The following is a 13,473-nucleotide window of genomic DNA, read 5'->3' on the forward strand; positions in this document are numbered from 1 at the left end:
TCGATTCTAAAATTGACGACGAGTCACTTCGGGAACGGCAGCAGTAACAACAACAGCGAAGAACGATGCTCGTTTAACAGCGGTTCCTGTTACGAAAATGGTAGGCGGACATTGAAAAGCGGTGCCAATGGCGGTCGTGAATGAAAGCGCGCCTACAGAGCATATAGTCTACTAAAGTAACTCAACTACCTTTGAAATGGTACCCGCCGTCGGCCATCCTAGAGATCTGACCCTCTCAGTGCATATATGTGTATAAACATGACGCGACAATGTTACTGAGAGCTTTGTTCGCCGCTAGCCGTCCGTAGCCGTGGACGGTTTATCTGGTTACATTGCAAATGTAACCTGTATGTAGGAAATGAAACTGATGGTGTTACGCTCTCTGTGAAACACTCTTGTTACGCAATGGGTAGCGAATGATCTGCTAGTCCGTAATATACTGTCGCCCGCTGACCAAGGCCAGCCACTCACGTTGATCACAAAGCTCGAACGGGATGGTAATGATTTCATCCGACCGCCCCCGGATCTTGGGACGACAACGATATTATTGGCGACATGTCTCCTCGTTCGTATCGATGTTTCGCTTACGTTTAACAGGCGTAAGCCCAAACGGACAACCAATCGTTGCAGAAGTAAAGCTCGAAGAAATGACTGACATTCGTACACGAAAGAGCATATTCGATACGCGTCGACCGATAGCGAGTCACAGATAGGAGACGGGGGAGACGATTTCCGAGTTCCACGGATAGCGCGAACACTGACGAGCTAAATGCGTCTCCCTTAAGTGCTCGTTGCACCTAAACCAGCCCAACGAGATATTCGACGTCTCTGATTGGCTTTTTCATCCAGCAAGTCGTTAGCGTTTTATGACCATTAAAATCTAATGTTTTCTTGACACTGATGACTTAATGGCTAGGCGAACTCTGAAAGTTTCTCGGATAGGTACACGTGCATGTAGCATTATGAAGACCTGTAAGTCGGTGAGGACAGTTTCAACTCATCAAGACGAAAAGCTTGTAGCAACACAGTGAAAAATAGAGCCGAAACCGCCCATCTACGGCATTCAATATCGATGCGCCACAAAGTTCTCCGATCATCAAAATCGTTAACGTTAACTGAGTATGCAACAGGATCGAGATAATTTAGTAAAATTTTTTGGAAGTTCCTACCGTTCCGTTCGAACTGGGCAGCGAATCTTCGCCACAGTGAGGGCAGATTTAGATGTGTCATACGGCAGCCGATCGAAAGGTACATCGAATAACGACGACAAAAGCTGTCGAGGGGCTTTTACTTTGAACGGATGAGCGTTATACCGCAGCAGGGAGAGATTTTGACGAGCTAACGCTTTCAATACCCGTTGCCTCACAATGTTTATTACCGACCCAAAGCTAACGTGTATCAATCTAATTTAGTCAATTACAGGCGTCCACAGAATGCAAATCTCATCAAATGTGCTAGAGCCACAATTATCACCTGACATCTACCTTAAACTTTCGAGATAAATCATTACGTTATGCTCGGGCTGGATCGATCTAGACCCGCGTTTCTAATCGGACGGTGGCCGCAATGCTATCGCCGCCTGAAAATATATTCACTGCACTATATAAAAATATAGAATACGAAACAACTTCCTGATAAGTGGCTGAACTCAATTTCGAATACTAGACCATATCTGTATCATGTTTTCTTCATACAATGTCAAGCTATACAGAAAAAAAAAAAAAACAACTATAGAAAGATAATTTATTGAGTTCGTTCAGACTAATCTTAGTACTTACAACAAAATCTGCTGCCACTGATTCGACAACATGACGGAAAAAAAATGCCGTTAATTTTTGTTGCTGCATGATAATAACACGGAAAGTTTACGACTACTTGGTGCAAGTAACGGCCACCTTTCCCGCATCGTTCGTCGATGCTAGAGAGCTGATCATTTCCAAGTAGTATTAGTGCTCGTTTGGTGTTACAGACATTGAATTACCAAATCGACGTTAGACTGGGCGAAACCCGCGGTCAGTAAATTGCCCACCGTCACAAGCGGGTCTAGTTATCTATGATAGAGTACGTTTTACCGATATAAGGTGAACACGCCCCGAAACTGGAACTAGCTGACGTCTTGGTGCTTCCTTTGGATATCCGCCCCTACCCTTACCGAAATTCCCATTGAGATTACTGCAAGATTCGATGTGTTTGCTCTGTGACATTATCAATCTGTAAAAGCAGTGATTATGTTATTCGGACGAGGAGGCGGGGGGCTATAGTCGCTGCAGAAGGGTTTTGGTATAGGCCGATAAACGACGGGAGCATGCCACTCCAGTGCTGGCCTGTTCAGCAACGCCCTTTTGTCTGCTAATAACGAAAGCTAAAATAAGAACATTGCAATGACACGACGAAGCATAGTAAACTATGTGACTGTGAGGTGTCTGTATGCGCCTATGTTGACAGACAATGATAAACGTCCGTGTCTGTATGCGTCCTTCATTTTAAGCTCGTTTTTCAGTTGATCCATTCATTTTTTTGGTCGCTATCTTTATCCGACCCATTGCAGCGTGGTTCACTGCAGTTGATTGGTTGGAGTTCTAGAGCAACTTACGAAGAGTGCTTGGCCGCTCCGAACAATGTGGCGTCGTTCCAGAGCGCCACGAAAACATTATATTGTAGCAATATGTATCCTGCATAGATAGATGCCAGAGTTGAGGGACACCCGCACGTGCGCTCACCATTATGTCACTCGGTGAAGTATCGGGGAATCGGAAAAATGATGATTGTCTGAAAGTACATTTTCATAAACTGATCAGTGTCGTTGTTGTCACCGCCAATATTCACTTACCTAGTCAGCTGGCTCCAGCGCCAAAGCAAGTTTTTCCACAATCTGAGCTTGCTCCATAAACGTATAATGGATCAACCCAGAAGATTGCTTAGCAAACCCAAAAACGTTTGATTCTGGCACTGCTGCCTTGTGCTGTAGTCGTCACCAAAACTCGGTAGTATTGCCTCATGTCTAATTCATTTTTCCTTGATTTTCATGCGAAAAAACTGAATAAAGTAAGTAAATAAGGCGAGAGAAACGACAGAACTCACCCTCAATTTCAACATGTTTTGGATCACCTGATGACTGTCTCGGTAACACAGAATAGCATTCCATACACGAATCCTCAGATTGTCGCTGAAAACCATCAGAAATACTGTAAATTCCTTCAAAAAAAAAAATAGCCTCGGACGAAAATAAGGCAAAAAAAAAAAAAAAAAACGATGTATGCTTTCTTGATTAATCTATTAAAATAAATGCGCACATATTAAGCGTGTGCGGCTGCTGAGAGACTTTCTGCTAAGAGGCAGCGTGTTAGATTCGGTATGGTAAGCGGACAAGAGACCGACCAGAGACGTTGTCTAGTAGCAACTTGTCAAACACGTTACACAACAGGTGACGGCCAGTGCGTTCCTACCAATTCTAGAGAAGTACAAGGTCAACATTATAGTCACAGCTGTTATGATCATTTCTACACCCGAAATGGTGGAAAATATTCAAAGTTGCTCTTGGTAACCACCTGTCGCTTTAGCAGCTCGTGCCCTCAGATTAAAATTTTACGACTATTAACAGCCCCCCCTTAACAGCGTCTCTGTGGTTTCCCTTGACACTATATATATATGTATATATATATATATATATATGCGTGGAAGATGAACCGCAAAAGTCTGATTGAAATCTTTATTCGGTGTCTTCTATGGTCGTTCATTGTGGCGGATTCATCTGCGACAGAATTATTACGATATGATGGTGCTTATGCTACTGGTAGTGGTTCGCAGTGCTGATAGCCAGACGATGAAAGGAGAGGAACGAGTATCTATATATTTATATATATATATATATATGCACATGTTTGGGAAGCTTTTTTCAGTTTTGTTTGAGTTTGTCTTTTTCGTTACATTCGAATATAACAACGTATGTGGCCCGCCACAGATACATACGTCTGTGGTTCCTACTGATTTCACGAACTCAATGTCTTGCTATATTATATTGTAGTCGCTGTGAAGACGGCGTGTAAGCTTCACGGTACTGTTACTTCACGGTACTAGCTTGTTGTCGAATCGCGTAAAGCTCTACTACCCACAGTTTTATGATGTATCAATATATCAGAGTGACGCGTTATGTAAGCTGATTGAAAAGATACTATTTTTGCATTCTAAGTGTTGGCCTATGGCACAAGATGCTGTGAAAAGTGTTAATTTGCTTCATTGAAGAACAAAAAATCGTGGTGCCATAATGCGCTTTGTAACAAAACGAGCTTACTTTAAACGGGGCATCACAGAAAGATTTCTATTTATAAGAGATATGAAGGAAAGCGTGCGTTGCGGCCGTGGATCATCGAGTCCAGCGCAAGGTCGAACACCTATGACCTAGACACTCGCATTTTAAAGATTAAGTGTTGCGCACCGCTTAATGCTACAGTATATAATATGTGATAAGAATGAGCGGAAATAGCGCGTCTTCATTGCCGAAGCTTAATGTTGCTACTCACTTACGGATAAATCGCTTAGTTATGTTTGAACAGTTTTCAATGTTTGTAGCAGGGGCGAGCCAAGACAGTGAGTCTGCACTTTTTCGGTATCGTCCGTCTCCGGCTGAACGTGCGGGCAACACGAGAGGCTAGACAAAGAAACGAGAAGAGCTGTTGGCGCCAATTGTAAAAGGCTTAAGATGCCACTTCTGCTAGACGCCGATCAGAAGTGTTCTAAAAGAACCAGTAGAATGTATATCGTTTTCATGGTGTATTTTGTCTATCCTGTCGAAATACCGATATGATAGGGAATCGCCTGATCTGTCATTCCACCCCAGCTCTATCTGAGGCCGCGCCTCAGAGGCGATCACCGTGCAACACCTCATCGATCGATCTATGTTTTTTTTTTTTCTAATTAGCCAGGCCGAATACGAAAACGAACAAATGGATAGGAAGACACCACGAGAACTCTATTTTTCAATAAACAACTCATCTTAAATAACCTACATTGTAGGAAGAAGGCGAACAATAGGTATTCTTTTTTACATGTCGCCCCTGAGAGGGCTTTCCTGTCCGAAGTTAACAACATACACTTATCCAAGTATTGATCGAACGCACTCGACGTTAACTTCCCAACGAACGTCTGCTCGATCGACTGACTTCAGCAAAGCTGTAAACATCTACAAATTTTTTTACAAAAATACAATTTTAGCATACCCAGATTGGTTTTAATTGAGCTGTACAATAATGGTTTTATGTCCACCAGAAATATTATAAAAAAAACTCTCTGGAAATAAAGGGAAAGTTCTGTTTCTCTACTCATATCACTAATCCATCGCGTATACTTCTACGTGACGTTACTCATTTGGAGCAAGAAATTTTAGCAAAAACAACAATTCGAATGTTCTACATTTTAGGACTGCGGATAAGGAGCTGCCTATTCAGCGTTTGTTCGAGATAGGCACTTTCATGTAACACATCATTTATTGTACATATATGTAGAAATAACTTCAGTCCTGCATCCTTTAAGTATTAACGAAAAACACGGGCAGCCCGGTCCGTTCGAGGTTCACTCAAGTACAACTCGATCGAAAAGGTTGTTTCATCAGTAAGTAACGCTACAACAACGTACCGACAAATATATTATACATATTACTAGAGTTGGGTGTAAAACTACTGACGCCTCAAAATAACTTTACATACGAAGCGGCACACACAAACGTTTATTGTTATAGTAGACGTCACACATCTGCTGAGAAATCATTGAGACTCTATGCGTAGATGAAGAAACAAATCGGTACCCGGTAGAATTATAGAATCTGTAGAAAAGATCGTGAACCTAATTCGTTTGTCGTTAACTTGTCCCTCAAAACAAAACTATATCCAGTTGGACAAATTAGAAAAATGGAAACTAGACGACACTGTGTGGTAGATAAGGTCCTATTTAGTATTGCTTACAATATCGGTGTACCTATAAAGAAAGGGAAAGACAGCTGGTTGAAACAAATCAATGGTAGTTTAGGTGTCTGGAAGTTCAAATACTGTCTAAATCTCGTCGGATCGCGATTAAAATAATTATGCATATGTAATAAAATTACTATAGCATAGGAGTTGATTTAGCTCACGATGTAACGAAAAATTGATATCGTAATTATTATGAAGAACGTTAAATCCCTATACCTTATTTTCAATTTGACTTTAACTTGTATGAGCCGTCTTTAGCTTACACTGATTTGTACGTCTGTTGCGGCGTCCACGGCGTAGTCCGACGGCGAAACTGGGCGGAAACACTAAAAATTACTCCTCTAAATTCATGGAGCAAAAAAAAAAAGTAAAAGTTTTATCTAGAGCTCCTTTTTTTTCTCTCTCTATATCCACTAGTCCGTACACGCTGATATATCGACATTGTTTTTATCGGATGACTATAGCATGCGCAATAATTCCCAATGGTTTCGATAAGTGCTTTTGATTTATCTGAACGTTCAGTTAATCCGTAAAGTCTTTCAGTTATTACGTTACGGCTAACTTTTTACTGAACGTATTTTGACTGGCGACGGCTGTTGTCCGATGCGTGACGTATGTCACAAGTTCATCTTTCAATTTTTGTTTCGGTGGCTTTCCTACACTACGCCTATAGTTGTGTTTTATCATTATTGTTTCCTTTTTTCTCTCAGATCGAAATATGAAAATTCAAATAAAACGAACAAGAAGAAAAAAGATGGCTTTTGCAAAGGCATCAACGTGCTATCACAGGCTGTGTCGTCGATCTATCGTTACTCGTTCATCGCTTCCATCGGGCCATCCTACCGTGCACGTCACTGCCTGCCACTCGGATATGTCGAGGTTCGCCATCCGCATTTTGAACCATATACGACCCCACCCACATACTTGCATTTTTACCGTGTACTCCGTAATCTTCAGAAATCATTGATTCACGAGTCGTGGTTAACTTGTAATCGAGAACCGCGTGAGGGGTGAAAAATGATAGACAGATACAGTTAAATAACGTTCATAATCAATGCAAGAAGCGAATTCCCGAGCTAGACCGTGCTTACGACAGTCATCAGTTGCTCCTTCATCTCGTATCTTTTGCAGGTCAAACACGGTAGCATTTCCTTGTTGCCTACTTACTTTCCAAAGAGAACTAATATTTACACCAACTGGAAAAATGCTGAGCGTTACAATGGGTACTATACCAGCGGCCTGTTCGGCCAGCTATTACCATTGACCACTGTTGCCTTTGCGTTTTCGTGCTGTCTCAAATGTCTATCGATCCTCTTTTTATGATCTATCAAATTAACGCCAACGGTTTACCGATACAAACGTCCCGTCTGGGCAAAAGAATTACGTTGTCTAGTGATTAACAATCGACCACTGAGTCGAGTGGACTTTTGGTATATCCAAAAAATGTTAGGACGGTTAAGACTTCCCCGTCCGCGCCGGCGCACGGGGTAAGAGGTAGTCCAATGGAGATTTTGCCATTGTCAATAGTCGAAAGACTATTACTTACTGAGTGTTACTGCCGCTCCTTTTACAGGCTGCCTCTTGGCCAGAACGTTCACTTCCTCTGAGATGCTTGTTTACAGGTATAAGCTCTTTGTAAGAGACTGTGAGCTCACTTCGCCGGTGACCCGATGTTGAATTCATTCACGTTCAGCTGGCTGGCAGAGAGCAAGATGTCGGCTGTGATGAACCGACGGGGGCGCAGTCTGGCCGATGCCGATATCGCCTTCTCCTTAGCCTTCAAACAAACTAGTGGTCAATCAGAGGCTAGATTTCTTCTAGCCGTCATATGTTTTTACAACTTCATAGCATGTCTCATTATATTTCGATAGTGTATTTTTTTCGTTTCGTTGCTAAGCTTAGTGCTCCGCCACGGCGTTACCAGTACGATATGGATGAATGGAAATATTAAATAAGAAGGAGGCAGACGAACGAACGAACGGAATCAAGCAATCGAACTTTTTCCTCGAACAGCGCAGGTGAAACACCAATCGATCATAAACCTAAACGACGTTGCAAATTTGAATCGTCATTGCTCCGAAGAGCGTCCGTTAGTTATTGGGAGCGGCAACAGCAGGGACTAAACGGCCGTAAATCAGGCCACACCTGACAGATTATAGGCGAAAACCTCTCTGTCTGGCACAGAGGAGTTGCGTAATGAGATAGGCATCTAACGGACGTTAAGATCTCATTTTCGACTGTGGCGTAGAAATGATCTCTCAGTTATTAACTAGAAGTCGTTCTTACGAAGGGACGTACATATAATTTTGATTGAACAAATCTTCACCATTCTGCTTCTGACTCTGCCGTCTTTGAACAGCTTTTGGCAGAGATACACGATGCAGACAGACGAGCACAGTGTGCTTACTCGAAGTTCTCCGACAGCGGATATTCAGATTATCTCCTTAATAGTCATATTGACGACGAGAGGTGGATCTTTGATGAAATCTCCCAAACATTTCGTTCATTAGCCTTTAGCTATGATTTTTTTTAATATCGATAGACATTCAAGATAGAATACTGAGTATGGCATCTGTCTTGTACTAGCGATATGTGTTGACTGCAACCCTTACTCATAACTGCTTAATAAACAGTGCCATCAGAGCTACACGCGATCTGGAAAATAATGCCGACAATAATTTCCAGTGCCATGTTTCACTTGCTACTAGCGCGTTTCGTAATGACCCGACGATGTTGTTTAGATTTGCAGCGACCACACCGTAGTACTAGGGGCGCGGCGATGACGGGTTGTAAAGCGATGTTTTCATAACGGCACGACGCGTCGATGCGTCACAAAAGAGTAATTTCCAAAGCGACTAAAATCATCCTATCATTCATTCAATTAACAGTGAGCACCAGCTGTCGCCTTGTGCCTCTCCGTTCAAACACTTTCTTTTACAGTATTAAAAAACTATATGATTGTACAACGATATCATTCGTCTGGGCGGACCCTGTAATCTAAGCGGATCTTGACGTAAAAAAAGGGGCTCGTAACATTGCATCTCCGGCAAATGTGTTACGATGTAAAGTTCTATCGCGTACATGATAGAATGCGTGCACGAGCAGCGAACGACCTGTTCCCCTACCTCTTCTTCTATTATCTATATTCACTGTTAGAATTATCTGCAGTAACACCATCGTGCCCACGACGCCGTAATAGAAACAGCTTTCGTAATCGCAAAGCGTTTCATCCTAGTCGAGTCATGGCGGCTGCTATTTTTTTTCGTTGTCTTATATTGCATTATTATATATGTGCGTACCGTTAATTGTTCTCGCTCGGACAGATAAGACAGCTTGATCTAAGCTGGCAAAAGAGTCAGACTGGCATTTCTAGCCACTGATCTAAATCTGTTTTCCAAGAAATCTTTACATCAGTGTCCAGCGTTCTATTATGCGCGTGGGACCAAAAATGTATGCAATTTATGGTAGACTATAGCTATGGCTGTACAAGTTTGTATAACTATTGCTTTCAGTAGCCAAAGGGTTACTATTCAAGGGAAACGATACCTCAGAGGAAGACTCTAGCAGAAAATGACACCGGTCAACAAACGACACTTCTGCTCATCGTTGAATCAGAACTGAGAATGGAATACAAGGGCAAAGAGCATAGTGGTAGATGCGAAAGGGTGAACAATGTAGGACCTCATCATTTACTAGACAGTGGATCGACCTGGGTCTCTTGTTTCGTTCTTTGCGCGTCAGTATCTCACTAGAATGCAACACAATGCGACAAAAGTGGCTAGCCTTCTCAGTGGCGACCTATCTGTACGATCAGAATATAATGGCTGGTGGAACAACAAATACACAACAGTCAGAGTCCTCTCACATACGAATCATTACTTTCCTCGAGCAAACAACATCACCTAGTCAATTATCCGTAGTTCGCAGATAGATCAGGCAATCAATCAGGTATGATGTGTCTCAGTCATCCGCTATCACTTTGGCATTGTTTTGTCGAATCAAACAAAGACAACGGCAGACGGAAGGCCATTTGCCTGTCAACCCCTATTCACTTACCAGGCTTATCTTTGGACACGTTAAGTGGTTAGTAATGAAATTAATAAATCTGCGTGTACGCAAGATAACGAGAATCTAAGACTACCGTTCAGATCAGGCGGTCGTCATCTTTGGAGCATCTGTTGATGTTTCATGCCTTAAAATAGTCGTTGCCTACATATCTCCCGATATGCCTTCATAGAGTGGCTGACGAAGATCCTGAGTATTCACTGCCACATGCTATCCAAAAGCGGGCATGTATCAGGAAGCGTATAGGAATACCAAAAAAAAAAAACTCGCGAATCACCGTCGGTAGATCTGTAATGGGTTTGATGGTGTTAGGGGTATTCTTGAAGTTTCTATCCTCGTTGCGTGTCCCCGGAAGACGTTTGTCGTCGGGTAGAGAGCAATAATGGCGTCACGTTTCACCGTTACGAATAAGCCAATTCACTGTTTTCCTGCATCGGGCCAGCACATTTGCTCCCTGCCGTCTGACGTCTGCATAGGCTCCAATCAATATATTTGATAGGAAGAGCACCTTGGACTTGGTACGGTCGATAGATGAAATGATAGACAAATAAAAAAAAATTGCTGCAAATAATTATCGTCTATCGTTTTTTCGCGTTGAATCTTATCCGGCACGATTGAGCAGTGAAATGTGTAGTGTAAAAAGCCGTCTCGCAGCTAAAACAGAAGAAAGCGAAGTCTCGTCTGATTCTTCTAATTAGAAATGTACTAAAAAGCACTGGCTAAAACAAGCTAGTCTCACTCAAACTCGGTATGTAGATCGGAAACGAGTTTTCAAATCAAGCAACAGAAGCCTGCCAAGCAACAAGTTAGATAAATTTGTATAAGTCTGTATATGTAGCAATGTATAAGTCGGTCGATGCATACATAAAATAGAGCAACTTCAGAGATTTCTAGTCTATATTGGGCGTAAAAAAATTAACTGAATTAAGTTATCACTAGCTTCCTCTGATTGATATTCCTGTGCATTCACAGCTAATAATTGGAACTGGTAGATACTCGACAGGTATTCTGTTTCGATATATACGAAGCAAACTGATCTGGTACTTACGTATACGCTTTCCTGCTCGTCCTTGCCCCAATAGAAATTAGTAAACAATTCATGCTAAAGTGATCCGCAAACTGATGTTCCAGATTTTCACCAGATAAGGCTAAATTGAATCGGACATCAACATCGCATAGGCGCACTATTCCTTCAGGCGTTCCGGTAGTGTAGCATATAGGAATATATGCGAATAGTCATCCTGTAATAAAGCGTTTTTAATCATTTCCAGCAGTTTTCAGAAGCGGCAGGTTCAGTAGGGCATGCGTTCATTTCTAGCCCAAGTTCCAGGTTAGACAGAAGTGACGTTCATTGTGGCAGCGGTCTCGGTTGCTGGTTTACTATACGTATCTATACATATGACTGAAGAAAGCACGACTACCATCATGCGTTCTATGGCATCAGCGTGCCATAGCAGCCACTATAGTTCCGTAGCACTTAGGTTTATTGCAGTAAATAGACACTGCCATTACAGGTGTATCGTGTGCAGTCACCGCTGCTGCAGTTGAAGAGTCCGAGTGATCGGAACTCGATGGCTTGATGCATCAAGGGCCTGGCACACGGGGTAACAGTGACGATGATGCTAGCGATGAACTGCGATGCTTCGGGGACAATGATACAGCCAAATGGCCATATCGGTTCGTACTGCCAGTCAGTCTACCGCTCGCCTGTGGGGTTGCAGGCGGACATTGCTAGTGGAGGCCAAGATCACAATGATCATGCTACCGAAACCGTTACTATTGGCGATTCGCAGTAAGCACAATTTGCCTGTACCATCGCTTTCGTTACGCAGGTTTCCGTTACTTCTTTATCCATAGACTAAGATTATAGAGCGCTGCCTACTTCTTGTCGTTCCGCCTGCATCCCCCTCGTCATTATCACCGGCGGCAGCAGAGGTGTTACAGGTGTTATGCGGACGTTCTTACGTCGATAAGCGCGTCGAATTGCTTGTTGCTGTTCGTATCTTTGCTGTGCTATAAGCCAGCCTTCCTGCTGATGGTGACAGCAGCTGGTGATTACGCGTCGGGTGACTGTTTCGCCTGCAGTGTTATGAGTCGGAACGATGGGGGACAAGTAGGCCGGTGGACTGAGCAGAAAGCTGAACGAAACAGGCCTAAATGGACTGTATACCCTATGTCTATATGTCTGTTTGTGAATATGTGTTCGTGTGTATAAAAAAAAAAAAACTGTCGTCTTGCAGAGGTCCGCTGCTTGAACTTTGCTTAGCTGAACGTTGTCAGCGACGTTTATGAAAGTGAGCTGCCGCATCTGATGGCGTACTCTGTTAGCGCGAGTCTTTCAATCACAGCGAATATGATAATGATATCCTTACTTTTGCATTTTTAGCTTCTACAAGTTTCTAACGAAACCTCAAAGTAAGTAAGAGGTGGTTGCCTATTTAATATCGGTATTGTGATACAACGACGTTAGAAGTACCAGCTAATGCATTACTGAAGGCGCACCGCAAACACCCATTCTTGTCGAAACCTAACATCTCGTACAGAGCATCCATGTTCTACTGCCATAAAGATACACAATTCGCTGTCGTTGTCGTTTTCTGGAAATTTTTTCATTTAGCCCGCTGAATAAACTCGTCAAGTGGGTGCCTCGCAAGAAGGAACTGAGCATCAGCCTGGGCAGTATTTGCGCACAAAGTTGTCAAACGTACATTGACTCGTGTAAAGCTTCTTGTGGAACGCTTAGTTACTTTCAAAATACATTCGAATCCATTAGGCGAGTCTGATATCGCTGGTTATATCAGGATCCTGATATAACCGCTAACGAAACAAGTACAATCGTGTCGCTACGAGACATGAGCTTTACACATGACATTGGGGATATCGTATTTAGCATCGGCTTACCTGGCCACTTACTACCCCCACGCTTAGCTTTCTTCGTCTTGGAAAACTGTAACGCTCGCCAGGGCGACCCGCACTGCTATCCTTTTTGGTTGAATTCAACCCATCAACACGTCTATATAAAAATAGCTGGACGTTTCGCTAGCTGGGCTTGTAGATACTGTCGTGCTCTATCGTCAAATTGCCTAGGAGATTTTCTGCACCATTTATTTTAGCCTATAGCCAGGCACATTCCCGCCGACTGTAGGCAGCACCCATGCCCTAGTAGCAACTTGAGGGGAGGCTGTATTTTTGCCTCTAGCAACAACAATCTCAGGATCACCTTTAGCTTCACCTGCAACGCTCGCACAATCCTCGTCACGTCAGTTGTTATATCGGGAGTGCTCCACTGGCCAAGAGGACGGACAGAAGGGAGACATCGCAGCGGCTCTTCTCAGGGAGATGTAACGAAACCAGCTGTCGTCTTGGCTACCTTTGGTAGCCACCTGTTTTGGTAGCCTTTGGTAGGCAACAACCCAATAACTTTGTCAGCGTTACCATTCAGGGC

At 43.0% G+C, this 13,473-nt stretch overlaps 1 protein-coding gene and 1 long non-coding RNA gene across 2 annotated transcripts in view; one reads left to right on the forward strand and one right to left on the reverse strand.

Moving 5' to 3' along the window:
• Positions 1 to 13,473, forward strand: part of LOC111262592 (uncharacterized) — a 129,460-nt gene that overhangs the window by 8,759 nt on the left and 107,228 nt on the right. The window lies entirely within an intron of this gene.
• LOC111262598 (uncharacterized) lies at positions 1,728 to 11,964 on the reverse strand. Its single transcript, XR_002681723.2, has 3 exons — positions 11,077 to 11,964; positions 3,082 to 3,166; positions 1,728 to 2,769 (listed from the first exon to the last, which is right to left on the reverse strand). It is a non-coding gene; the product is annotated as an uncharacterized LOC111262598 (long non-coding RNA).

This window comes from Varroa jacobsoni, unplaced genomic scaffold (assembly GCF_002532875.2).
Source record: "Varroa jacobsoni isolate VJ856 unplaced genomic scaffold, vjacob_1.0 scaffold_677, whole genome shotgun sequence".
Lineage (NCBI taxonomy): Eukaryota > Metazoa > Arthropoda > Arachnida > Mesostigmata > Varroidae > Varroa > Varroa jacobsoni.